Source organism: Lissotriton helveticus, chromosome 12 (assembly GCF_964261635.1).
Source record: "Lissotriton helveticus chromosome 12, aLisHel1.1, whole genome shotgun sequence".
In the NCBI taxonomy this organism is placed as follows: Eukaryota; Metazoa; Chordata; class Amphibia; order Caudata; family Salamandridae; genus Lissotriton; species Lissotriton helveticus.
The window spans coordinates 312,128,914-312,156,673 of record NC_136073.1 but is presented as its reverse complement, the minus strand read 5'-3'; the positions used below and the strand labels follow the sequence as shown (position 1 = coordinate 312,156,673).

General features: G+C 45.7%; 1 protein-coding gene across 3 annotated transcripts in view; it reads right to left on the bottom strand.

The window, feature by feature from the left end:
• Positions 1 to 27,760, bottom strand: part of C12H16orf46 (chromosome 12 C16orf46 homolog) — a 132,567-nt gene that overhangs the window by 65,677 nt on the left and 39,130 nt on the right. For all 3 annotated transcript variants that reach the window (XM_078671462.1, XM_078671464.1, XM_078671463.1), the window contains one exon: positions 22,050 to 22,074. The gene's annotated coding sequence lies outside the window, so the exon portion shown is untranslated. The remainder of the gene's footprint in view (positions 1 to 22,049; positions 22,075 to 27,760) is intronic.

The window sequence follows — 27,760 nt, the reverse complement described above, 5'->3', positions numbered from 1 at the left end:
TTTAATTTTTAAGTCGTGATCAGGGTGATGAGGAGCTGAGAGGCAGCAGGGAGGATTAGGGGAGGGAGCTGGGGCAGCTGGAGAGTAAACTAGGCAGGAGCAAGTATGTCAGAGACTAAGAAACCATTGGAGGGACGAAAAAGGATCAGAAAAGGGGCAGATAAAGGAAGTATTCGAGAGTCAAAGGGAAGCAGGATAGGGGCGTAAATATGTCAGAGTGATGGTGGGTGTGAGGGCAGATGGAGAGGCAAGAGAAGGGCAGTTAGAGGAACAGATATGGGGCAGTGGGGACAGAGTGTGAAGAAATGGCGCTTAATGGAGCGGATGAGGGTTGGCATTGGCGAGGTCAAGGGCGGGCTGGGGCAGGTGCAGATGCAAGAGAAGGGGCAGTTAGAGGAACAAATGGGGCAAAGAGTGGAGAGACTGACACTGGGGTACATGAGGGCAGGCACTGGCGAGACAAGGGCAGATAGTAGGGTTGGGGCAGGTACGATGCAAGAGAAGGGGCACAGATGGGGCAGAAAGCGATGGAGCACAGAGTGGAGAGAACTGACACTCATTGGGGTAGATGAGGCCAGGCACTGGCGGGGTCCAGGGCAGAGCGGTGGTTGGGGCAGGTACGGATAGAAGCGAAGGGGCAGTTAGGGGGAACTTAAGGAACAAATGGGGCAGAAAGTGATCGGGCACAGAATAGAGAAAACTGACACTCTCTGGGGTAGATGAGGGCAGGCAATGGCGGGGTCCAGGGCAGAGCGGGAGTTGGGGCAGGTACAGATGTAAGAGACGGGACAGTTATAGGGTACTTAAGGAAGAGACGGGGCAGAGAGTGGCGGGAGCTGGCACTCGGGGTATCTGAGGGCAGGCCCCGGCGGGGTCCAGGGCAGGCTGGGGGTTGGGGCAGGTATGGCTGCGAGAAGGGGCAGTTAGAGTGAACTTTGGGGAGCAGACGGGGCAGACAGTGGGGGAGCTGACACTGGGATAGATGCGGGCAGGCACTGGCGGGGTCCAGGGCAGAGAGGGGGTTGGGGCAGGTACGAATGCAAGAGAAGGGGTAGTTAGAGGGAACTCTGGGGATCAGATGGGGCAGAGAGTGATGGAGCACAGAGTGGAGAGAGCTGACACTCACTGGGGTAGATGAGGGCAGGCACTGGCGGGGTCCCGAGCAGAGAGGGGGTTGGGGCAGCTACGGATGCAAGTGAGGGGGCAGTTTGAGGGAACTTTGGGGAGCAGATGGGACAGAGAGTGGAGGGAGCTGACACTGGGGTAGATGCGGGCAGGCACCTGCAGGGTCCAGGGCAGTGAGGGGGTGCACCGAGGGGGGCAGTTAAAGGGACGCTGGGTGCAGGTGGCGGCCCAGGGATGCACTGCCTCCTCCCCCTCCCTGCTCTCCCGGGGGGCCGGAGGCTGGGGCGCCCCCAGGGTGGGCAGGACTGCCTCAGCCCTGCCAGGGGGGCCTACCGGGGGTTCCTGGCCTCAGCCATGGCGTGGATCCTGCAGCACAGGCTCTTCATAGGGCTCCACGGGGAGGGGGGGAGCCTGGCCTTGTATGGTGGCCCCGCTGGCCCAAGCCGAGGCAGCATGGCCGCCAGAGAGTGAGAGAGGGAAGGGTATCTGGAGTACTGGAGGCCGTGAAGTCATTGCCGCAGCCCGGCGCCGGAGTGCGCTGTGCCGCGGGAGCACTGTAGTTGGGAAGTGCTGGTGGCACAGTGATCACCTCCGCAGGCCGGGCCCTCCAACTGCATGGTAAAGCGGAGTTCTCTTGGAAGTGTGGACCGCCTCAGCCCCGCCGGGGGCCTAGCGGGGGCTCCGGGCGGCTGTTGGGCTGCACCCCGGGCTACTTCTCGGTGGAGCCCTTAAGGCTCCTGACGGTCTTGCCTGGGCGGGGCTCCCCTTCCTCACATGGGAGCCCCTACGGGAGGCGGGCCGCTGTTTCTCCTTGTCACGCTCTTCCTCCTCACACTGGGCACCATGGGGCTCTCCCTTGCTCTCAGGGGCCCCGGGTGCAAACCCCGCCCTTGTGCTCGTGGGGCGAGCCTCGTCCCGGTCACAGGGGCGCGGCGTGGGCTCCTCCAATTGCAGCGCGGCGCTGAGTTCAATCCCAGCGCGGCGCTGATGATGATGTTGTGGGGGTGTCCCGGGCCGGTCTTGATCTCTTTGGGGCCAAAAACGAGGGGTGGGCTCCCTCATGAGCGATAATAAACAGCGGGGTGGGCACCCGCTGTAACTATAGCCGCAGTTGCGGGGCAGGCACCCGCACAAATTAAATATTTAAAACACGGGTAAAAGTCGCGGGGTAGGCACCTGCGCAAATTAAATAATTAAAAGAGCGGGGTGGCGCCCGTATCCATAACGAGATAAGCAGGGTGGGCACCTGCTAGTAACAACCATGCAGAGATGCACATAAACGCTCTCCTGCCCCCCTCCCTCCCTGCCCAGTACAAACACACTTCTGAGATGGGCTGCTATTGCCTGTTGTCTACTCGCGCTGCCTGCACGCGCTGGTCGGCCCTCTGATTGGTTAATAAGGAACACCAATGGTAGTGTTTATTTGGTAGTTGTCAACCAATTAGAGAGCCGACTTGGGCGTGAAGGCAGCGTGATGGGGGGTGTCTTTTGGAATGAGGACGTCACGGAGAGAAAGAAGCTAAATAACACACCCCCGAATCAAAAAAAGACGGGGCTTAAATGGAAAGACAAACCTCTTCTCCAATGGCTGGCCAGCATTTAGGAGGCCAGCCAATGGAGAAGAGGGGCGGGTTCAAGCCCCATACTAAGAAACATAAAATCTCGCAAGCGCAGCCTTTGCTAGCCGAGACCTAAAACAGTGTAACATCAAGCAAAAAGTGGGTGTAACCATAAGAAGCAGAAACTACTTTCCAACACTCCCCTTTCTATAGAGGCTGAGGAATGCCTGGATTGACTAGGTTGGCAAAGATGAACTCAAATAGGAGGGACTGTAGAGGGCCCTATCACTGTAGCCTCCCCAGGGTTTAAACGTGTACGTAATGATAAAGTGGGAGAAGGAATGCAAAATTAGTGTGGTTATAATGGGTTGGGGACAGAAAAGTTGAGCGCCTCGAGTCCCAACAGTTTATACCCACAGGACACTTATTTTAAAATCTGCTCAAATGGAATTGGTTATTAAACAAAAAGGGGCTAATACGAGATTACTGTCCTTGAATGTCAGAGGCCCGGCATAAACAATTAACGATCCTGAATGGTGTCAGTTCATCAACACTTCTGACTTTTGGGTTTTTCAAGAGACTTGGGTCTTATGACCCTTATATCTCATAGGGCGTGTAAACTTTAGTCTCCCTGCCATAAATGCCGGAAGGGGTCATGCAGCAGATGGGTAAAATGTGTCATTTAGGTAACAGATATGGGCTCTCCCGACTTGCAATGTATAAGTTGGCAAACTAGCGATAAAGAAATCTTTCAAATTTACAATGTGTACAGTCAATCTGTGGTACTGAACCAGGAATCTATAGTAGGACAGCAATTTAATATTAATTTGTCTAGTATCCCTCAGAGTACCTATACAATACTCTCAGGTGATTTAAACTGTAAATTTGAACCGCTCAATTTAGGCCCTTTCTTTATAGCTAGCGAGCAGGACTAGTCTTGGTCAATTCCAGCGCTTTCTATAAAAAACCAGTTAGAAAATGGATAGCCGCAGTTATCAAATTAAACGCCCCAACTTTAAATCATGGTTTATGGGCATAAAACGGGAGATCCAATTCAGACAAAGAGTGGAGGCACACATACAATAGAAGGAATTACACTGGTCTCATGAATTATATTATTTTAGATATCCAACAATGCTCTATCTTATTGGACATGGTGATGACAGCCAGGCAGGATAGTGATCACAATGTTCTTGTACTTACCCTAAATGCCATTGGATAAAAAAATCAGAATCCACTAATGAACTCTTCGGTGGAGCGACATGGCTCGATCTGAAGAATCTCTTGCAGAGGTTTATAAAGTGGTGGCATATGGTTTAGAGGCAATAGAGTTGATGGGTTCCTCTGAAGGTAACTCATATAAACTTGGGGTTCTTCATGACCAAATGACAGTCACCCTACATAACATGTATTATATCTAGGCAAAGCAAAGAGTACTGAAAACACAATATCCAACCTGGTCTAACAAAACCGGTAGACTGGTCAGGAAGGTATTATCTAAGGCCATTCAGGGTTAAGCTCGGTCTATTATTCAACAACCCAGATCCATATATAATGCCACAATTTTATCTGCAAGAAAAGAATGGAAAAACCAAAAGTGGCTAAATCTGTTGCAAGCTTCCAAGGCAAAAGACAATCATACTTTTTGGAATATTTTAGCTATAGGTACCTTGAATCTTCAGGCACTGTCAGACTGCAATGTAACAGCTGCACAGTGGACTGAGCATTTCTCAGGCCTCTCGCTCCCAATAAAGCACGGGGATTAGACAAAATTCCAGGGACCGCTATCTATTAGAGATTAATGTTTGGGGACCTTATCTGACAATCCTATTTAATGCAATCCTGAAGGGGGCCCCTCTCCCATCTACATGGGGAGGGCTAGTTTTATTCCCAATTTTTCAGGAAGGGGATAAGGTCCCTACCATCCAACTAAAGATGATTAGCCTAATTGATAGTGCTCTGAAAGTATTCTGTAGAATTATTTTGGATAGGCTACAGGAATGGTTAATGGACACAGAGGTTCTCTTTCCATTCCAGGCAGGATTCCAGGAGTGCACTACCACCCTGTATCAAGTGTTTCACTTGCAGGTCCTGTTTTGGAAAACGGTGAGCCTGGGGGAAGGTCATCTCTATGTGGTCTTTGTGGACCTTCAATCTGCATTTGACCTAGTACCTAGAGAGACACTCTGGTAGTTGTTGGAGGATATGGGGGTCCTCAAAAACTTGTTGGATATTAATATAAGGCTGCACCAAGATAACTACGTGCAGGTTATGTGAGGTTCAAGATGAGAGGCTCCTGGGAGCATTTCTGTGCGGAGGGGGGGTCCGACAGGCCTCTGTCCTAGCCCCCACATTGTGCACACTGTATTTAAATAAGACCTGTTGCACTTCTTAGAAGGATGTGATAATGATTCACCAAACCTAGCTGGGGCAAGGGTTCCATCCCAACTGTTAGCAGATGACACTTTATTAATATCAAAGTCTCTAATGGGCATTAAAGCTCCTTTGGATCGCTTTGAAGTCTTCTGAGAACAGAGGGGCCTGGAGATCAAAATTGATAAAAACACATTTATGGTTTTTAACCCATGTAAAACTACTAGATATCACCCCCCTACTCAAGGATGGACCACTGGAAAGAGTTTGCACATTTGGATACCTTTGTCTGAGCAGTTTGATTGACAACCACATCTACTTAAGTATAGGCTAAGAAAGGGAGCGTGTCCAGGCCGAGGACCAAGATGGCCACTCGGACCTGAAGCTCCGGAATATGCCCCGAAATACTTTGGCCTAACTCCTTCATATTTTGACAATTCTTCGGAAGATGACGGTGGAAAATCTGTCTGATCGGGTAATGCTCCCCCAGGCCAGAGTTCGAGTCTCGGGCGGCAATGTCAGGCTTGGATGCAGTGAGTGGCAGTGAAGGCATGATGCAGCCCTTGGAGGCCCCATGGCGACAGGGGCCATGGGCGAGACTGTGGGCGCAGTATGCACTGAAAAACGGCAACATCAAAATCGAGGCCCGCGGCGGCCTACTTTTTGGAGCGGTGCCGCACACTGATGGCCAGAAATGTGAGGCTAATGTGCCCGGCGGGGTAGACTCCGGACAGCTGAATGAGACACCTGCGACTCCGCCGACAATTTCCAGTGAGGTATGAGTGTGCCCCTGCTTTTCGCCGACCGGCGGCCCTGTTAGGGAGCTGAGTGTGAATGGCTCTCCCCCCATGAGTACATAGCTTGAAGCAGCACCCGGGGGATGGGAAGATAATGAGCGGTGAGGGCCCACAAACTGATTTATGATACCCTGCACTAGATATTGCCTTAGGGGTATTTTCGCCAAGGCTCTGGCAAATTGAAGGCGACATGCAAGCAGAAGCGGAATAGCAGCAAATAATAAACAAGTTCACTGAACACACAGCACTGCGCTGCTTGATGTGGAAAAACACTGTGCTCTGAAGAGAGCATATGTAAGGAGGCACTACATTCCCAAGCGCAGGGGACAGGACTCAGCACCACTTCAGAAGTGATAATAGGCAGATTGAGAACTGCCAGGGCAGGAGCCCTCCTAACCCCCTGCGCTGAGCTACATTTACGTAGATTCTCTCCCTTGGTTCACACCATGGGACGCACGGACCCACAACAGCGCCCACTGTCATTTGATTCAACCAAAACTCCTTGACGTGGCGAGGATGTACTGCGCCAAGGTGGGTCCCACGACCCTGAAGAGGCGGGTGCTGCAACACAGGTGGAAACTGGCGCCATTCTCTCTGAATTAAAGGCTGAATTCAATGCGGTAGAAGCTCACCTGGAGAGTATCGCCTCCAAGCTGGAAACCATGCACGAACGCCTTGACCAGCAAGAGGTGCATATTTACGCTACAGGACAATGCATATCGATGTGGAGGATTCACGCTCCACCAATACCCAATGTGTTGACAAACTTGAAAAATTGCTAAAAGAGACGGCGTCCAAGGCAGAGGACTTGGGAGCGAGATCTTGCAGAAATAATATCCATATTGTGGGAATATCTGAGACTACAAACACAGATCATATGTGTGGCACATTGAGAGCCTACTCATTGCTCTCTTCGGCAGGGATGCCTTCACTGCTTCGTTTGCAATTGAAAGAGTGCATAGATCCCTTGGACCCTGGTCGGTCCCGGAAGTACCGCCTAGGTTGATCTTAGCCAAGCTATTAAATTACCAGGACTGGGACATGGTGCTTCGACTCGCCCGTGAAAAAGGAACGATCCAGTATCAAGGCATGGCGTCAACTTTTTACCCCGACTTTACCTCAATAGTACAAGATGCACGACGGAAGTTTACAAAAGTAAAACGACTCCTGCGAGATGTGAATGTCAAATACTCAATGCTTATCCAGCACGGCTTAGTGTATATTTTCAGGGCAAAGCTCATTTTTTTCAAAAAGTAGATGAAGCTGCCAAATTCTGCAAGAGCCACCTCTCAGAACTCAATACTACAACTGCGACAAGTGGCGCAATGTCTCCTGCACATCTTTCCTTCGAGTAATGCCGTACTGCTCCTGATGTGCTCCTCTGCTGCAGATCCAGCCCCCCCTTATATTGAGGGTGATAGGGGTCCCCCCCACCAGTTAGGAAATATGCAAAGACGTCATTATATTTCTTCTTCAATTAGAGCTTCCTCTGTGCATGATATAGTGATGAACAATACACCAACCTTGTTGACTAGGCGGTAACTATACTATGCATATCCATGACCAGAATGGTGATTTTTCTTGGGCGTTGTCTACCCCTGTGGATGACTCAGTCAATGTTTTTTTTATTTACCAATACGGATTTGAAAGTCGGGATTCTATGGCAGCTTTTGTTACACTGCCATAAGTGCGAGGGGTGTAATGGGATGTTACAAGTTATATTGTTTGTTGTCTCATGCATTGTGTTTCAGCTTGATCTATTACTCTATACTGTCCACATACTGCACACAGTACTCTCACTGTGTGCTGCGTTCTCTATCAGCAACAACACAACATTGGCCTACCCACCTATCCATACTGATTCCTAAACTACATGCCATCGTCTAATATGATAACCAACATCCTTCCCTTAAAGTGTGTGTCCTGGAATGTGCGTGGTCTATCCAACCCCCACAAGGGCCGTCAGCTGCTGTCATACTTATCTATATGGTAGCATCCCCACATCCATGGGGTGTCTCCCTGGGCACCGGTCAGAATGCTGAAAAAACGGCTTGTCTTTTCTCAAATAAACACTCTTCTCAAGTAGTTCTTCATAAAAATATCTTTGTAGTTTTCATTGTTTATTTCACAATTATATGCTTGTGTTCAAAACTTAATTTCCCAAAATGCTTTGTTTCATGGTTGTTCAATCCAACATCCTTTCCTTCATCCCTATGCATTTCGGCTTAAAGCCTTCATCAGGGGAATATCTATGAAAGCAAAATTAACGTTTACTTAAGCAACATCTACCATATTCTCAATTACTGAGAGTGAAGAGCATTCTGACCTGTGCCCAGGGAGACACCCCATGGATGTGGGGATGCTACCATATTGATTTAATAAAACTCTTTAACAGTGTGTGATGCCCAGTAAAGTGGTCCCTCCTCCAGGAGATACATTACGCGCCTAGCAGCACACCTCAGTACGCGCGCACACCGGTTCTTTGCAAGTTACAGCACTTACTCTAAGGGGGTATGTATTCTTATACATAAAATGTTACCATTTACCACAAGGGAAATCATCGTTGACCCTGAGGGCCACTATTTGATAGAGGCAGAAACATTGGGCACTATGCCCATACTGTTAATCAACATCTATGCGCCGAATACAGACGCCCTTGAGATTTTTACAGACATATCAATGCATCTTGCTCGTTTATGTACCCACACTATATTAATGGGCAGGGAATTCAATCTACCCATGACTCCAACGCTTCACACAACGGGCCCGGGGCATATATCACAAAGCCACACTCCTTACGCTCACTCACCAAACTTACCCAATCCCACTTTTTAGCAGACGCATGGCCGCTCAAATACCCAGACACCAGGGAATATACATTCTATTTGACTCCCCATGGAACTTGGTCCCGAATAGACTACTGGTTCGTCTCCTCTGACCTAGCCCACACACTTGTTGAAAAATCGCATTTGCCTAGAACACTCTCTGATCACTCCCTTGTGCTACTTACTATGAGGATGCCAGCCACTTTACTGCCGCGTGCACCCTGGCGCTTTCCCACAAATGCCTTACTTGATGAGGTTTTCCGCACTGATGTCAATGAGGCAATAATTTAATATTTTCGACACAATGTTGGGACAGTACAGCATTTCTCAACGCTATGGAATGCTTTCAAAGCATTCATCAGAGGGGTTTGTATAGCGAAATATTCTGGAGTCCTCCGCTCCCTTTGTCCTTATCTGGAGCAGGTGGAGCAAGCTTTAAAAACTCTAGACTCTACGTTGACTGCGCAAGATCATGCTATATATTTTCAGAAAAGAGCAACACTTATACAGGAATTTCAAGACTTGGCCCTTTGTGAGGTTAGGTATCTGAGCAAATATGCCAAAGCAAGAATTTTGATTCTCTAGAGTGGCAGTTTGTATTTGTTACTTTCCCCAAGGATTTTTGTGATCTGGTCTGCTTATTGCTCCGAAAGCGTGACTAAGGGTGAATAGCACAGTTGCAGATCAGTTTCCCCGAAAGCGATGTACAAGGCATGGATGCCCCCTGTTATATTTTTATTTACAGTGACAATGGACCCCCTTGTGCGATGCCTGCAAGAGCGACATCTAGCGAGACGATTACGATTTTAGCGTGCTCGCTGCTGGCTGTCACTATATGCGGATGATATTATATTTGTCCTGAGAGACCCTGCGACCAACCCGCCAGTACTGAGGGAAGAGGTCTACTTCGGGGCATTTTCTGGACTCAAGATCAACAGGTCAAAATCAGAAATATTTCCATTAACGGATGCTACATTTGGGCGACCTTGGACTTCCCTCTCCGGTGGTGCTCGGATCCCCCTCAATATCTTGGTACATAACTGCACCGACAAAGTGCGATAGACAAATTAAATAGGCTTGTCGAAAAATTGATCAAACTCCCCTTATCCATGGCCGGCGGAACTGCGATAATAAAAATGGTGGTACTCCTTCGTTTTTTATATCTGTTTTTAAATATCCACATCGTGCTCACTAGCGCCTTCTTTGATGGGCTCTGCAGTACGCTCACCCGGCTGATATGGGCAGGATGACATCGCAGGATTGATTGGTCCACCTTAACATTGCCATATGCATGTGGTGGCTTCAGAGTTTCAGATTTGTATCTTTACTATCGGGTTGCGCAAGGGCACTTCTCTTACTATTGGTACCGTTCAGATGTGCAGCTTCATTACCTGAAGCCAGAAAACTCACAGATTCACCCGTACTCATTAGATACGCTTCTGCCACTAGGACTTCCCAGGAATACATCAGAAATTCAGATGATTGCAACTACATGTTGGGCATGGAAAAAACTGAAACAGTATCTAGGTGCTGAACATCTATATTCCATGCACATGTAAATAGCCCATGGTTGCAAGTCACAACAGAGACATTAACTAAAAAAACACCACTTCATACATGTCATATACAGGTATTTAGAGACTTGTTTGAGGAGGCTAGCTGCGGTTGGTGACTTCACTTCATATGAGTAGCAACACCACACAGATTTATCTTATATAAACTACATAGTGCATTATGCTCAATGATCCCCACAGCCCCCCTTGAACCACCCGACTTTCCTCTGCTGACACAAGTAATCACAACTCCTGAAAGGACACATCTGGTATCCAGACTTTACCATGCAGCTGTTGGTAAGAAACCCATCAAGGATCGGGGATGGTCAGGGAGGACAACCTGGGTTTCACCCTATCTGATAAAATGTGGTACTTCTGCTGTGAACAAACCAAGTTCGTCTCCAATAACCATCAACATAGCTATTACATTTTAAATATGTACATTGCTCATATGACACACCACAGCTTTTATTTCAACTGGATCCCTCTAAACTGCACAACTGCATTAGATGCGCTGCAGAGCCGGTAGACTTTACGCACTTAGCCTGGAATTGTGCGCCTATACTGAAATATTGGGAGGTGTTCCGTATTTTATCTTTGGTGATAGAGGCTACTATTGAACCGTCTCCATTAGTGGCCCTGCTGGGCTATGTCCTCTCATTACCAAAGGGAGTCTGACGATATACAGCCATTGCGTTGCTTCTGGCTAAGTGCCAGGTGTCTGTCCACTGGGGAGCGCTCTCCTGCCCCACAGCCAGACAGTTGTCTACGGGACATGATCAAGTGCGATACCTCCAGTGTCATATATGCCTCACTTCAACCCCCTGCCTTAAGGACCACAAATAACTTGTTACCCACTGAAAACATACCTGCAAACAATCCCAATTGAGACTGGCACTCTACAATTGGTGTGAGATGGGCTGGTGGGTTTGGATCATGAAGTAATCGGTATGTAGCTGTCAGAGATGATTTGAATGAAAATGAAAAAACAGTGGCACATATAAAGAGTAAGCTGAATATGTAACAGATCAATGCAATTACTTTTTATATGGATGAGGCTAATTTGTTTATTGATGTTAAATATGCAATGTTATATGCTGTACACTATGGAAACGAATAAATTTTTTTTTTTAAAAAAAAGAGTATAGGCTAAGAACGGAACAGCAGTCTGGGGGGTATAGCAAAATTGCATCGTTCTACCTCAGCTTGACCCATTAGTCCAGGGTTTCAAATGTATAATCAACATGTTTTGGGGTCAGCCCTGTATGGGACCAAGCTCTTGGTTTTTAAGAATATGTTCATTTTAGAGGCTGTAGAAAACTGTTTTATAAGGTTGTTGAATAGCCTTCTGTCAGTGCTTCACTCATTCCCATAAGATTAGAGCAGGGCCTCAAATCAATTACACAGAAAGTTGGGGTTAGGCCACTATTATACTGACCAAGAGTGTGGCAAACCCCTTAGCTGACCTCCGATAGGGAGGGTCTGGTTGATATCCATTTGGTAACTGGGTCGCAGAATCTGCCTTAGTTGAAATATTCTAAAACAACATTGCTGAATATAGGGTTGGAGTGCTTATGGTCCAACCCAGAAGAGGCGAGAGCTGTAACTAAAGACTTGTTGAAGTCTGGGTATGGGCACTGGCAACAGCAGCTACTGAGTGGGCATGTGGCCCACGGACACCTATTCACCTCCTTCCTAACTCATAAGGATGAATATATTAGGGAAGGTTTCCTTGACGATCTCAAACCCCATAGGGAAAAGCAGTTATGCTTGGAAGTTTAGACTTGGGACTTTACCAATCCAAACATTCACCTCTAAATGAAACCAGGCTCCATCAATCGGTGTCCATCCTGTATGCCGGATGACAAAACAGTAGATCATCTGCTCTATTTTTGCTCAGTCGCAAAACAACAGGTGATGGACAGAATGCAGAACAATGTCATACATTCACCCCAGTACAGAGATCTGGGCCTAAATCCATCGTTTTTTTGCTCACCATGCCTGTCCAGTTTGAACCCAGCCATATGCAAATCAGTCTTGACCCTGTGCCCCATGGGAACAGTCCAGCCCGAACTGCTAAGCCAGGTCCTCCCTGGACTGGAAACAAGCATCCAAGGACCGGTTTCGGGCTAACAGCCCTCTTCAGCCTGAATAGCTTGATTCCAGTGGCATGGAGAGCACGGGACTCACGTCTGAGCATACCCGTCCCACTCGGGGTGACAAATGCAAAACAACAGGTGATGGACAGAATGCAGAACAATGTCATACATTCACCCCAGTACAGAGATCTGGGCCTAAATCCATCGTTTTTTTTGCTCACCATGCCTTTCCAGTTTGAACCCAGCCATATGCAAATCAGTCTTGACCCTGTGCCCCATGGGAACAGTCCAGCCCGAACTGCTAAGCCAGGTCCTCCCTGGACTGGAAACAAGCATCCAAGGACCTGTTTCGGGCTATCAGCCCTCTTCAGCCTGGATAGCTTGATTCCAGTGGCATGGAGCGCACAGTACTCACGTCTGAGCATACCTGTCCCACTCAGGGTTACAAATGCAAAACAACAGGTGATGGACAGAACGCAGAAAAATGTCATAAATTCACCCTAGTACAGAGATCGGGGCCTAAATCCATCGTTTTTTTGCTCACCATGCCTTTCCAGTTTGAACCCAGCCATATGCAAATCAGTCTTGACCCTGTGCCCATGGGAACAGTCCAGCCCGAACTGCTAAGCCAGGTCCTCCCTGGACTGGAAACAAGCATCTAAGGACCGGTTTCGGGCTATCAGCCCTCTTCAGCCTGGATAGCTTGATTCCAGTGGCATGGAGAGCACGGAACTCACGTCTGAGCATACCCGTCCCACTCGGGGTGACAAATGCAAAACAACAGGTGATGGACAGAATGCAGAACAATGTCATACATTCACCCCAGTACAGCGATCTGGGCCTAAATCCATAGTTTTTTTGCTCACCATGCCTTTCCAGTTTGAACCCAGCCATATGCAAATTATTCAGACTGATTTGCATATGGCATATATTATATATTGCATATAGCCATGTCTGAACTGGGGTGGCAGTGTGGGCTAAAGAACGGTGATGGATCAAACCCAGATCTTTTGACTGGGTGTGAGTGTTTGATTGGTTCTGATGCTCCGTCCATCACCACCCCCTTTTGTACCGCTTTGGCCGCCATAAGTGTGGCAGGGTATGCTCAGACGTGAGTCACTTGCTCACTTTGTCACTGGATTCAAGCAAGCCGGGCTGAAGACGGCTGGAATGCCAGAAACCGGTCCTCGGAAGCTTGTTTCCAGTCCAGGGAAGGCATGGCTTGGCAGTTCGGGCTGGACTGTTCCCATGAGGCACAGGGTCAGACTGATTTGCATATAGCCATGTCTGTACTGGGTTGGCAGAGTGGGCTAAAGAACGGTGATGTATCAAACCCAGATCTTTTGACTGGGTGTGAGTGTTTGATTGGTTCTGATGCTCCGTCCATCACCACCCCCTTTTGTACCGCTTTGGCCGCCATAAGTGTGGCAGGGTATACTCAGACGTGAGTCCCTTGCTCACTTTGCCACTGGATTCAAGCAAGCCGGGCTGAAGACGGCTGGAATGCCAGAAACCGGTCCTCTGAAGCTTGTTTCCGGTCCAGGGAAGGCATGGCTTGGCAGTTCGGGCTGGACTGTTCCCATGAGGCACAGGGTCAGACTGATTTGCATATAGCCATGTCTGAACTGGGGTGGCATAGTGGGCAAAAGAACGGTGATGGATCAAACCCAGATGTTTTGACTGGGTGTGAGTGTTTGATTGGTTCTGATGCTCCGTCCATCACCACCCCCTTTTGTACCGCTTTGGCCGCCATAAGTGTGGCAGGGTATGCTCCGACGTGAGTCCCTTGCTCACTTTGCCACTGGATTCAAGCAAGCCAGGCTGAAGACGGCTGGAATGCCAGAAACCGGTCCTCGGAAGCTTGTTTCCGGTCCAGGGAAGGCCTGGCTTGGCAGTTCGGGCTGGACTGTTCCCATGAGGCACAGGGTCAGACTGATTTGCATATAGCCATGTCTGAACTGGGGTGGCAGAGTGGGCTAAAGAACGGTGAGGGATCAAACCCAGATCTTTTGACTGGGTGTGAGTGTTTGATTGGTTCTGATGCTCCATCCATCACCACCCCCTTTTGTACCTATTTTTGCTCAGAACATAAAGGAGCACAGAAGAAATTGATAATTCTTTTGTGTCACACTTTAGGCCATAGGGATTATAGAGAGGTGTCTAGAATCTTGTAGAGCAATACTCAGTGTTTAATTGTTTTTGCTGAATCTCGTTATTTATTGTCAGTCTGTATAGTGAGGAAAAAAGACTTTTTTATTGGTTACATCATAGTCAAGCCCAATCCGGCACATAGAAACCTGCAATTGGTTTAGCACTGAGGGAAGTCGGTCACCATACAAGAGTTTATAGTAAAGTTGGTGGACTCAATGTAGGAAGCTGGCTTTGTATATGGTATACCACTAGGTGGTTATACCGTCCAGAGATTTCCCCAGATGTGTACAGGGCTCAATGGAAACCGAAAGTGCTCTTTTTATGGCAGTGTGGGTGAGAATCCTCAGGCCTGACACAAAGTCATGCACACAGTGACCAATAAATGACACACAACTCAAAAAGGAAATCCACCCCAATTTTATGAAAATAAGTTTGGTTTGAGTTTTATTTTAAGTCCAAAAAGGTATGTAGTTTTTCAGGAAAAATACTTTAGTCTTTCAAAAATTTACAGTGCATTTTTCAAACAGTTCAATGTTAACCTATGAGGAAAAAAACAATGTGGTTTCACGGGTAAGTACCCAACTTATAGTTCCAGTCTTCAGGGTTTAAGGTCAAGCAGAGGGCAAGGTTCAGCTAAGCACAAAGTCTGCTTCACCAGCCGCACAGGGGCAGCCATGTGCAGAGGTCAAATTCGAAAATAGGCCCAATGTGTTTCAATGGAGACAGGGAGCGCTTGAAACCACTCTGCTTGCAGGTAAATAATTTGGTTGCAGGGCCCAAACTTCGGGGGTTAGAGCAAGCATGGGGGGCCACATGCACCACCAGTGGCTCGGGGAGGCCGAGTGCAGGGTACACAGACAGCGTCGGGCGCCCAATGCTTTTCAATGAAGAAACTTGGTTGGACAAACACGCTGCAGGCGTCGGCCTGGAGGCTGCATGAAGGGAACTAGTGACAGCAGAGGTACGTTAAGATGCTGTAGGTTGTATGGACACCGTTGGTTGAGATCACCAAGGCCCAGGGGCTTTGGGTGCAGGGGTGTCATTTGCTGTCGGATTTTTCTTACTGGGTCGGTCACGGTAGCGGGGAGCCTCTGGATTCAGATTGCAGGCGTCTTCATGGAGTCCAGGAGGGGATCAGCCAACGCTGGACTTGAGGTCAAAATCGCTAGGGAACCTGTTCTGGATTGGTGGGCCACCTGGAAAGGGCCAGAGGCATTAGGTGCAGACTAGACAGGACGTATGGCTCTGGAGGGCACCAGAGACCTTTGTGTAGATTTCTTTGGGACAGGTCCCCTGTCCTCTGGAGTTCTGGTCTTTATCAAAGGTCAGGCAGTTATCCTCGGGTTCTGGAATTCGCTGGCTGGAGGACAGTCATTTTCTTCTTTGCAGGGTCTTTGAAGTTGGAAACAGGCTAGTAGGGCTGGGGCCAAGTCAGTAGGCGTCTTCAGGCTTAAATGTATGGCGTCTTCTTAATCTTTCTTCTTAGGTCGGCAGTAAATAATTTCATGGTCTGGGTGAGCAACCAAATACTACATTTTGGAGTGTTTTAAGGGAGTGACAGGTAGGACAAATTAGTACCGTAACTGGGGTGTCTAGACTCTCAATTAAGTCACCCTCCTGTGTGAGAGGGCATAGTTCTAGCCATCACTGGAGGAATCCCTCATTTTCAAGATGGCGGGGACTGAAAGATGTGCTTCACCTCGTCTCCTACACCTTAGTGATGGAGTTGGCAGAGGTTGGCACACCTCTTATTCTTCCTAGTTTTTACCGCAGATTTTCCCGCCCAATGTGGGGGTCTAAACTGGGGGCTGTCCTCTGCTGCTAGCCGCAGAGGCTGGGGGTTGCATTACAAAGGCAGCAGGCGTTTGAAGCTTCCCTCTTGAGCACTGTGCCCCTCCTGGGGGAAGAGGTGAGACACCTCCGCCCAGGATGTACTTTGTTTCTGGTCCCAGTGAGTGGAGGCTCTCCACCAAAGGGTCCAGAAACATGCCTGGTGGTGGCAGATTGCCTAAAGCAATTCAGAGACTATACCAGGGTTGGTAGGTTTTCAGGGGGCACCTCTTAGGTACATAGTTTGATAAATCCAACACTGGCATCGGTGTGGGTTTATTAAGAAGAGTTGTTTGGTACCAAACACTCCTGGGTTCAGAGAAACCATCATGGTGCTGGGGAACATGAGTTGTCGAGTGTCCAGCCCATGTACTCTATGGCTGCCCTGGCACTTACAATATCCTAGACTAGACCTAAATATTTTAGGGGCATATCTGCTCATGCAGATATGCCCATACCTGTGGTATAGTGAACCCTGCTAGACGGGTGACTTACCTACCTTAGGCAGTGCTAGTTTGCATTGCCCACAGGCAGTGTGCCATTCAGACTTTGTCATTTTGTCTGTACCAGGGCATGCATGCTGCAGTGACAGCCTGAATGGCCTAGGTGAAGGGTCCCTAGGGGACCCTCTTAAGTCCCAATGCCCTAGGTACCCTGGTATCATTTACCAGGGACTAATGGGCGCCTTAAGGGCCAATTGTGGAACAGTTTGTGGGAAAGAACAGTGGTGCTGGGAACCTGATTAGCAGAGACCCAGTACACATTCAAAAGGGAAGGGTTACTGCAACAGAACCCCATTTTCTCACACTCGATTTGAGAATTTAATTTTCCTATTTGGTCTACTTCTGTTATCTATTACAGATTCTTGCTGTTTTCTGTTATATATGTTGGAATAACACCATGGGCCGGATTCACAAAAGTATTCTGAGAAACATCCTAACTTTACGACTTTCGGTATTCACAAAGGGCTTTTAGGAGTAGTAAAGTTACGATTTTGTATCAGTTAAAGTAAAGTTTTACTTAAGTTAAACTTAAGACCAAAATTGAAACAAAATCCTGTCTTTACTACTCCTAAATGCCCATTGTGAATTCCGAAAGTCATAAAGTTAGGATTTTGTCTCAGATTACTTTTGTGAATCAGGCCCCATGTTTCTTCATTGTCATGTGCCAGCGAGGAATCTGTATCTTGAGTAGAATTGTGCTTAGGAGAGCTTTCATATATTAACAAGGTCCCTTTGTATTGTTACTGGTGCTTGCATACGATTTACAAATATGTATTATTAACTGATTGTTTTATTTTAATGAAGTGTTTAGTGGCTTTATAGATTTTATATTTATTTTTAATATAAATAATTTTTGCAAATAGAATATAAATGTGATGGATTTGGTATGTACCTTTTATGGCTGACAGCAGACTAAAGTGTGTTGCAACAACAACAACAGATTGCCTTTGTGAGATTTAAGGAAGCAGTCATAGTACGTAGTTAATTGCACCTACAGTGGACTAGATTAGAGTTCTCTGATTCACCAGCAGTATTTGGCACATCTCTTCAGTTATTTCATGCCTTTTCAGTAAGTAATGACTGGTTTATAGGCCTGTACAGTACTGGGTGTTGAAAGAGACCCATAGCAGATATATCTTATATGAGTGTAAGGGAGGGGATTAAGCAGTTTAAAAGAGTTATTGTGAAGCCTCTATGAACTACAATTGGCCGCCGACTGCTGAGTGCTATGGTATTAGTATTAGCGTTAGTCACAAGGGTTCTCTATGAATTTACATTACTGTACAATACAGAGGCCTGGATATAAAAAGTAGTGCTATGGTTGAGCTGGTCCATATCTGTAAGCAGTAACCTGTGTATAGTACTTTTGCAGGTTCTATTCTAGGATTGTGGGGTGATGCAGTTATCTTGTAAATAGCCATGTTTTCAACTCTTTTCTGAAGTGTACATGCTTCTGAATGCTTTCAATCTTCGCTGGTAGCGAGTTCCAATGTTTGGTGGCTCGTTCTGAGAAAGCAGTGCCTCATATGGATTTCTTATAGAAAGGTGGTATGATGACCTGTGGAGCACACCTGGAGTGCAGTGCCTGTTTTGTTTGTGTTTCTTGAATTTAACTTGTAGGTATAGTGGTCCTTTTCCTTGGTAGACTTTGTGGACAACGCAGAGTGCCTTGAAGAGTGCTCTTCTGGCTATAGGTAGTCAGTGGAGTAATTGCTGGGCTGGAGTCCTGTGTTCTCTTGGATGAAGGCGGAAAAGTCCCTTGAAAGAAGGCTGGTTTTGTGTCTCTCTTTAAAATTAACATCCTTGAAACGCTGGGCGTTCAGAGTAACTTGATCAAGTAGATGCTCTAACAAAATCTTTCACAAATTGAGTTTCTGAGGAAGTTAAACTAAAAGAAAAGACAATACCCAGTTAGGGTGGGGGAGGCATCTGAACTGACAAAGGGGCTTAAATTGAGGAGGGAAGAGGCTGGAACAACAAAGCCAGAAGCACTTTTTCTATTGACTCAGGATTAGTTTGGCAAAATAATTACATCAAATATTTGGGTATAGAGTTTGGCAGCTCCACTATAGAGACCCTCCAACACAATGAGAACCGGACACTTGAAAAAATAAAAAAACAACTAGAAGGATGGTCTCCCCGTTTCATCACTTGGTGGGGCAGGATTGAGACCATCAAAATGATGATTACACCACTGGTAAATTACCTAGTCACCATGCTCCCTCTGATACTGTTCCAAGAATTCCTCAACAAATTAGACAAGACCCTTACCAACTTTCTCTGGAAAGGAAAAAAAGCTCGCATCAGCCTTCAGAAACTTAGACTGGATAAGTCAATAGGTGGAGTCAATCTTCCTGACTTTAAGAGATACCAAATTGCTTTCTTGGCTAAACAAGGCACCTACTGGCTGTCCCCTCCCGCAGATTATTCACCTGTGTGGTTAGACATAGAAACTGCCCTACTGGGGGACATCCACCCCATCTCGATCATGTCAATGAGAACAAATCAAATCCCTTGCTCAAAATCCTTACTCATTAACACTAAACTAGCCCTACTTAAAATTGACAAATTACTAGACACATCGATAAGAAGATCTAGATGGGAATCGATCTGGAAAACCCCTAACATCACATATAGAGGCATACAGCTGAACAACCACACTTGGATTAAATATGGCATCTTCTTCCCCCACCAATTCTACGAGGGCACCTACCCGTTACCCTTTACAGCACTCCAAGCAAAATTTGGTATTGATGCTGCCGAATTTTATACATTCCTAAACATTAAAACAGCCATTACGAAAGCGGGATTATCCCCCACGCCTCCAGCCCTTCCACCGTTCTTATCCAATCTAAATAAGCTAGGCCACCAGGTCTCCAGACTATACAAATTGTTAAACCCCCAATCCTCCAGATTAAATGAAAAATCTACACAATTTTGGTCCTCTCTCGCCTCTTTCCCCATCTCTGAGTCGGAGTGGTCAGCGACGTGGAAATCCTGTATGAGCCATAAAATAAGCCCTACGTTGTCACAAACCAAGTTCTGGCTCATGCACAGGGTCTTCTGGACGCCCGCTCGCCTCTATGCCCACAAAATCAGCCCAGACGCTTTCTGCTGGAATTGCAAACGGGCTGAAGGAGATCTAGACCATCTTGTCCTTCAATGTGACTGCGTCTCATTCTATTGGGACAGAATATTTAACTTCATCCACAACCTGTTCAACATCAAGCCCCTCAAAGAACTCCCCTACCTTGTTTTTGGCTTCGTTAAGGAACCCCAACTCCATGAACCAGACAGAGCCCTACTAGATCTCCTACTCATGGCGGCTGTTAAGGTTGTCCTAAATAATTGGAAGGACACCAAAAAGGCAAGTTATTCTTGCTGGTTAAACTGGGTGATTAACCTCAGAGGAGCAGACATCACTCTCCAAACCACACCATGGCGACCCGCACGAAGAAAAATGTGGGACGTACTAGATAGCTACTTTGAAACCCATAAACCCCCATGATCTGCCACCACTCCTGACTTCCAGATCGCCACGGAGTCCATAGCAATAGCACAGAACACACACACCTCTAGATATACTGAAATGACCAGAACCGTGGTGCTCCATTGTGGCGCTCTTCTTCTTCTCTTTCTCTTGTTCCTTCCCTCTCATCATCTTCTACAACTCTATTCTTTCTCTCCTCTCTTCCTCTTTGATCTCCGACTCAATAAAGCTTCTTGAATATGCTGTGTTATCTGCAAGATCCATGGTCACATCTAAATGTAACAGAAACTACCGTGAACAATCCTTCTAAGGTGTGTCTGCCATAATTGTCCTTCTGACCCTACCCCTGTTCAGATGTACTCTCATCCGCACATGCAAAGTATTCAAGCTGCTGTACTGAAATATTCAATAAAAATTTTCTTAAAAAAAAAAAAAAAAAAGAAAAGTGTTTTTCAGGCCAGAGGCGTTTTATGATATAGGCAAAGTGGGCATGTGCCAAAGGTCCAAACTTTCCAAGGGGCCCTCTAATAATGTAATGTTTTGCCTCACTCTATCTTACCTTTATCGATTTTTCTTTCAGAACTTTTCTACCTCTACTTCTGACTCTCACTCTTTTAAGGACCCCCCATATATAAATAAATATATATTTGTATGTGTGTGAATATGCCTATATATATGTTATAGATGCAGGCTTGAATTGCCAGAAAATAGGCAATAAAATTCAAAGTTGTTTTAAAACAGGGGACCCCAAAAATTCTTAATAAGAGGGCACTCTCTGGGTCCCCTTCTAGAATGCATAGAGGTCCTCTCAGGATTATTTTGTTTTCCTTTCTGACAACATCATAACCAATGTTCAAACATTTTGCTTTAGAGAGCTCTTTATTTAAAAAAAAAAAAAAAACACATATCCAGAAGCAAACATTCACTCAAGGTTTCTTTTTAATGGGCCAATTCTAGTAACAGCTGGTGTAAATGTCTTCCAGGAATTTTACTTTCCCATACACAAAAGTACTATTGCAACAAACGACAAGGCTTTTTAAAGAGACCGACAAGCTATGGTGCCTGCCGTGTGTCACGTCTTTTAGTTTTAAACAATCAATTAATGAAGGTGCCCCAGAAAGGAGGAATAGCTTGCGATCAGTATGGTATCCTTCTGTTGTGGAACACACGAGCGGTGTTCCACAACAGAAGGATACCATACTGATCGCAAGCTGCTGATTACACGCAGTGTCGACTTTTACTTGGTTTTAACCTGGCAGCCGGTACGGAAGTACAACCGGTGGAGAGCGTTGAAATTTCGCAACACAAGCTGAGATACCACTGCCCATTGGAGCCCTGACGAAGTAGTGCGTGTACCACCCTGACGAAACACGTGTTGGCTGGGCGTTGCAAATAAACTCTGAACTGAAGACTAACATCAGTCAAGACCATATCAACTTTATTGACTCTGTGCTATATTGTGCATGATTTGCCTGTCAATACTGTACAGTGAGATAGCTGACGTGTGCACTGATCCTACAAAAGTACTATGACTGCTCCCTGGATTCCAGATTTAGAAAACAAATTCTTAAAATTACAAGATGGTAGACGAGAAAGCAAAAGATTGGAGGAGGTGTTCGGTGCGTACTGACACAAATTATATTTCACAGTATGTGGGCCAAATTCTTTTTTACGCTTTTCACAGTCTGTGGTTTAAAACAATAAACATGCAGAGTATTACAAATAATAAGCAAATAGATCTTACCAATGGCAAACTCTGACAAAGGCAGCTGAAAAAGAGGATATAAAATGGGGTTATTTTCAAAGACTGAAATGACTTAATAGAATTGAATATTTACTACTATGGATTTCAATCAGTAAACAATACAGGGAAAAAACGCATCTTTGGGGGTAAATTTAAAGATTGTACCAGCATATAGCGTTATTTTTCTACCAAACATGTAAGCATAAATTGTTTAAAATAATCCCATTTGTTGGTTTGTTCATATTTGACATACTATAGAGGTAGTGTTCGGGAGGGAAAGTTGAAAGAATTTTAAACAAAATGTCAAGCATTCATAGATTTTCTGTCTTGGAACCAGAATTTAGAATGTTTCAGTGCAGGCACAGAATGAGTATACATTGGTACATGAAAATTCAATGTCTGGCTGAGCTGAAATGCCCAGTGGAATAAAAGGCCTGTCTGGGCCTGCAAAGAAGTACAACAAGCATAGGCATAGCCAATAGGTCTCGCCTTTGGGACCTGCTGCATAACTAAATACTTATGAGGTCCCAAAGGCGAGACCTATTGGCTATGCCAATGCTTGTTTCTCTCAGCTTGGCCTGAGCATTACTCAATCCTGATTTTCCTTCGTCTATGCTAAGTTTCATCGGCTGCACAGGAATAGAGAGGGTTTTAGCTGTGTGTAGGTTAGTGTTGTAAGCTCTTTTATTTCCACTGCACTAGCTGGTGTTGTAAACCTGCTGTTGTGTGGACGTTGTTTTCCAGCATGTCACCTTTCAAGTCTAATGTTGATGTGCCTAGAGGTAAGTAAGTAGGTAGGCAATTACTGGTCTCTATTTTGACAACGTCTGCTTTCACGATTGACTTGGGGATGCTTTTGTTGTCTATGTGCAGCTAGGTCACCATCATGTGTTCCTTGCAGGCTCAAACTCAGCGTGAACGGAAGAGATTACTTAACACCAGGCTCGTGATTTATTTGTCAAATGACATTGAGAGATTGCAGTATATGTACAACTGGTATTTAACAGTAAGTATGCCATACATTCAAGAGATAACTCGCTTTAGAATGCGTCCTGCGCGGCAATGCAAGTTAATTGAGCGCACTAAACAGATCAACTTATATTTTCCAACTCATTTTTTATTTCGACGGTGCATAGTGTGGAATAAATCTAACTGCGAAATTCAACCATTAATTACGCTTGTTTTATTGGATGTTTTTTTAGTAGTGATGTACGGGGTATAGGCGTTCTGTCTCTGAGCAGGTTTCGCTGCTGCAAATGTTCTCACTTTACGCCCAGGGGAACAGCCTTGTAGGCACTTGTGAGAAATGCAGCTGTTGAGGTGCACGCGAGCGAGATTAATTCATGAAATGATATGTGAGCACGAGACAGGTTGTCAAAGGCGCTGACTCGGTGCAGAACAATTTACACCCGTATAGTCATTGCTGGTTTGTCGGAGTTGCGCGGTTGTACAGTCTCTCAATTGATTTCAGACGTTATTTTGACTTCTCTAAGAATGGTACTTTTCACTTCGCTGTCGGCGGAAACAGGCACTCAGTAATGTCTGCTAAGAGCTAGGACAACCTACTCTTTAGGAAACATTGCTGACAGCATCACATTCTACAGCAAAGGTACCCACAACATCGAAGCGTACTGCCTTTCTGAATGAAGTCGTAATTTATTCTAAATTGAGATGTGTTAAAATAGGTGTGGATGGATTAATTACATTTTAGGAGAGCCTAGTTACATGGTCAGAGTCACTCTATTGCAGGCCATGTCTTGCATTACATAAATATTGCCTCCACTCTATCGCCTACCGCTGTATTGTCACGATAAGTAGATGGCTGTTAGTAAATGGAGTTAAGACTAGTAAATCTACACGTATCTACATACACATAGTTTAAGGATGCAGGGGTAGGGGATATAGTGGAGGTGATATTCTGTAGGTTGGTATTGGGCGATAGTAGGTCGAAGTATGACGTGGTGATATAAATTACTTAAAAGAATGCTTTTAACCAATGACAGAGCAATTTTGCCCTGAGCACCAGGCAATTGTACGCCAGCATTTGAACAAACCAGTCAATGCTAATGGTAACTTTTTGGTGCAAATGTTGGTCTTTCACTAATCAGTCAGCAGAAAAGTAAAGATGCCCTGCTTAGTCAATGAAAATACATATCCAAAATCTCCTAGGCACCATTGCAACAAGCATTGGCCGCTTAAACATACGCACAGCAGCATTACATTGCGGCGCCGTTAATGTAAAAGTAATCGCAGTGCCGCAACAGTGAAAGTAATCGCGACTGGTGACGCGAGGTGTGCGCACGCGCGCGTGCGACCGAAAAAAGTGCTGTGCATGTCGCGCGCGCTTGTGCGCGTTCTAGCAAGCTGGTGGCCGGCAAGGTAGCGCTTTTTTAAGCAGCTAGTAAATGTCTCGGCCAGACCAGCGCATACGCTGGATCAGGCCGAGACATAAAAATGCCGAAGTAATGTAAGACGCACAATCTAGATATCCTTGAAGGAAATACATTTTTCACATCTATAATGAAAAACATGCATTATCCTCCAGCAGTGGCGCACTGCACCCTTCCAAGTACCAAGGTTTCAGATTGTTTATGTGAGACATTTTCATAATTTCAGTGTAATTATGAGTGACATTCAACGACTATTAGTGACACTATCTCACAAGCAAAATCAAGAAATGAAGACGAAGGAAACATAAAAAACAGAAATGACACTCATTTGAGCAGCAAGAAACTCTAGGAAGATCTTAAAACTGCTGCAAAGCACCAGAAGGATGGCACTAACCTAGTGCCCTTATACAGGGGTGCTGCTTGGAAGCTCTGCGTGAATGGCGAGAGCTTGCGCTGGCAATCCCGATGCCACTTGCATAGTGCCTGGGCTTCCCCGGGGACCCGAGATGGATTCATCACGTGCCCCGCCTCGCTGAGCCCACTGCACTCGAGTAACACCTATGAATGGTGCGTGACGCCAGCCTGTCTACTAATTGTAACTGCGCTGTGGAGTGAAAGAGGTCAGAAGGCAGATGCCTGAATGGAGGGCTGGACCCGGAAAGCAATGTGTTGTAAATGAAGATAATGGTTCATATAGATGAATATAGGATGTTTATTAAGTACTACAGAGAATAACTGGTGTCCTCATCAGCAAGCAGGGAGCTAACTGACTTTACAGAATACAGAGATCAGTGACATCAGAGACATAGAATGTAGGCCTTAAAGCAATATAACAAATTATAAGTATTGAGAATACAACATATCCTCTCCCCTTCGCATAGATAACGTATTTACAATTACAGAAATACATTTTTAAAAAAAAGAACTCATGCTCCTCATTATAAAACTCACATCAGTGTGAAACAAAATCGTGTAAGTAGCTAGGAGGCTTCCTTTCTCTCTGACCTCTACCAGTATCAGCAGAATTCATATCTACTGGTTTAGATGCTCGGTTAGACTGAGGTAGCCCAACCATCTTTTCAGCTTTCTTATATAATGCTACCCGTCTCAAGTTCCAACATTCACCATTAAATAAAGTAACAAATCTTTTATGAACAGACTTAACTTTAAACGGTCCCCTAAATTTTGTCAACCCAACACCAACCCTTCCAGGTTTCACTTTCACCCAATCATTCACCGATAGATTGCATTGACTCTCTGACACTTTCCCGTCTTCTTGTTTGTCCAACCCCTTTCTACCTTCGTGTTTTTCAAATACACCAGTACTCAAACACTCCTTCATCCATGCAGCAACTAGTTTGGTACCAGCTGAGCGTCCTCTCATCTTGTTAAAAGGGACCTCTCCTGTCACTCCATTCTCAGTAGTTCTATAAGCCCACACCATGTCATTAACCAATTCTCTCACATTGACTTTGGATGAGAGAGCCATTTGAATCGTACCCTTGACCATGCGGTTCGCCCTCTCAACAATGCCATTACCCTGTGGGTTGTAGAATGAAGTTCGTGAATGTACAATGCCACATTCTTCTAAAAAACTAGCCATTTGTGTGGAAGTTAATTGCGTTCCATTATCTGTGATAATTTTCATAGGAAAACCATCTTCTCTGAAAATCTCCTTCAATGCCATTATAGTGCTGCTGGTGGTGATTTCCTTCATAAATTTGACCACTAACCATTTTGATGAAACATCTACAACCACCAAACCAAACCTCATATCTTGATTTAACTGATAAAAGGGCCCTATAAAATCAAGACATATGGTGTGCCATGGACACCCTGGGTCTTCAATTGTACCACAACTATTCTGATTGCCTACCTTAAGTCTCTTCTCACTTTCTATGCAATCGGAACATCTTTCAACCCAGTCAGAAATTTCAAGGTCCATACCTGGCCACCAAAAGTGCTCCCTCACTCTTCTTTTAGTGATAGACTGCCCTAGGTGACCCTCATGAGCTAACTTGAATAAGGTAAATCTCACTTCTTGTGGCGGGATGAACTTGTCTTCTTTCAGGATGATTAAACCCTCATTGTCCAAAATAGACAAATCTTCTAATACCTTTAAATATGGTCGAAGAGCAGGAGACACGCAACTCTCTCTCCTTGAACCCTTTACAATAAGGTCTTTCACCCCTTTCAACACTTCATCCTTCATCATGGAGGCATTCCACCAATTCCTACTAACCGCCCCAGCACACATTTCTACTATCTCATCCACAGCTGCTACAGACCCTTCTGAATTGAGTGAATCCACTCCTGGTTTATCTACTGTTTCCCAGGGTAGAGGAAGTCTGGAAAGACCATCAGCTTGGCAGTTCTTCCAACCCGGAATGTATTCCACAGTATACAAATATTCTTGGATTCTTGCTGCCAGTCTGGCTAACCTCGCTGATCCTTTTCCTGCCCCACCAGGTGATAAGATCTTAACTAAAGGTTTGTGGTCTGTTAACAGTGTAAATTTGAACCCCCATAAATACATTCTATAATATTCACAACCCCATGCTGCAGCAAGGGCCTCTCGTTCAATAATAGAGTAATTTCTTTCTGTGGTCGTGAGAGTTCTTGATGCAAAGGCAACAGTTTTCAAACCGGAATCATGCATTTGAGCTAGTACTGCACCGACACCCACTGCACTTGCGTCTACTGTTAAAACAGACTTACGATTGGTGTCAAACGGTGTCAAGATATCAGCCTCACATATCTCTCTTTTGATGTCTTGAAAACAATTATCTTGTTCTTGATCCCACACAAACTTGCACCCTTTTCTCAAAAGAAACTTAATTCTCTCAGTTTTCCCTGCAACATTTTTTACAAATTTCGCATAATACTCGATGAGGCCCAGAAAAGACCTCAACTGATCTTTGTCACATGGGGCTGGTGCATTTCTGATGGATTCTAATAAATCTCTTTTTGGTCTAACTCCATTAATTGATAATGTATAACCAAGGTATTCTACTTCTTCCACTGCAAATTTACACTTCTCTTTTTTCAATGTCAACCCCGCCTGTTCCATTCTTTCTAAAACAGATTTTAATATAAGATTATGTTCCTCTACAGTCTCCCCAAAGATTAACACATCATCTTGGAAATAAACAACTTTGTTCAGTCCCTTTAACACAGCGCCCATCATTCGTTGAAAGACTCCTGCCGCAGATGCGAGTCCAAAAGGCATGCGAGTGAACTGATAAATTCCTTCAGTGGTTATAAAAGCAGTCAGTGCCTTAGAGTCCTGATGTAATTTAATTTGGTGGTAAGCACTGCGGA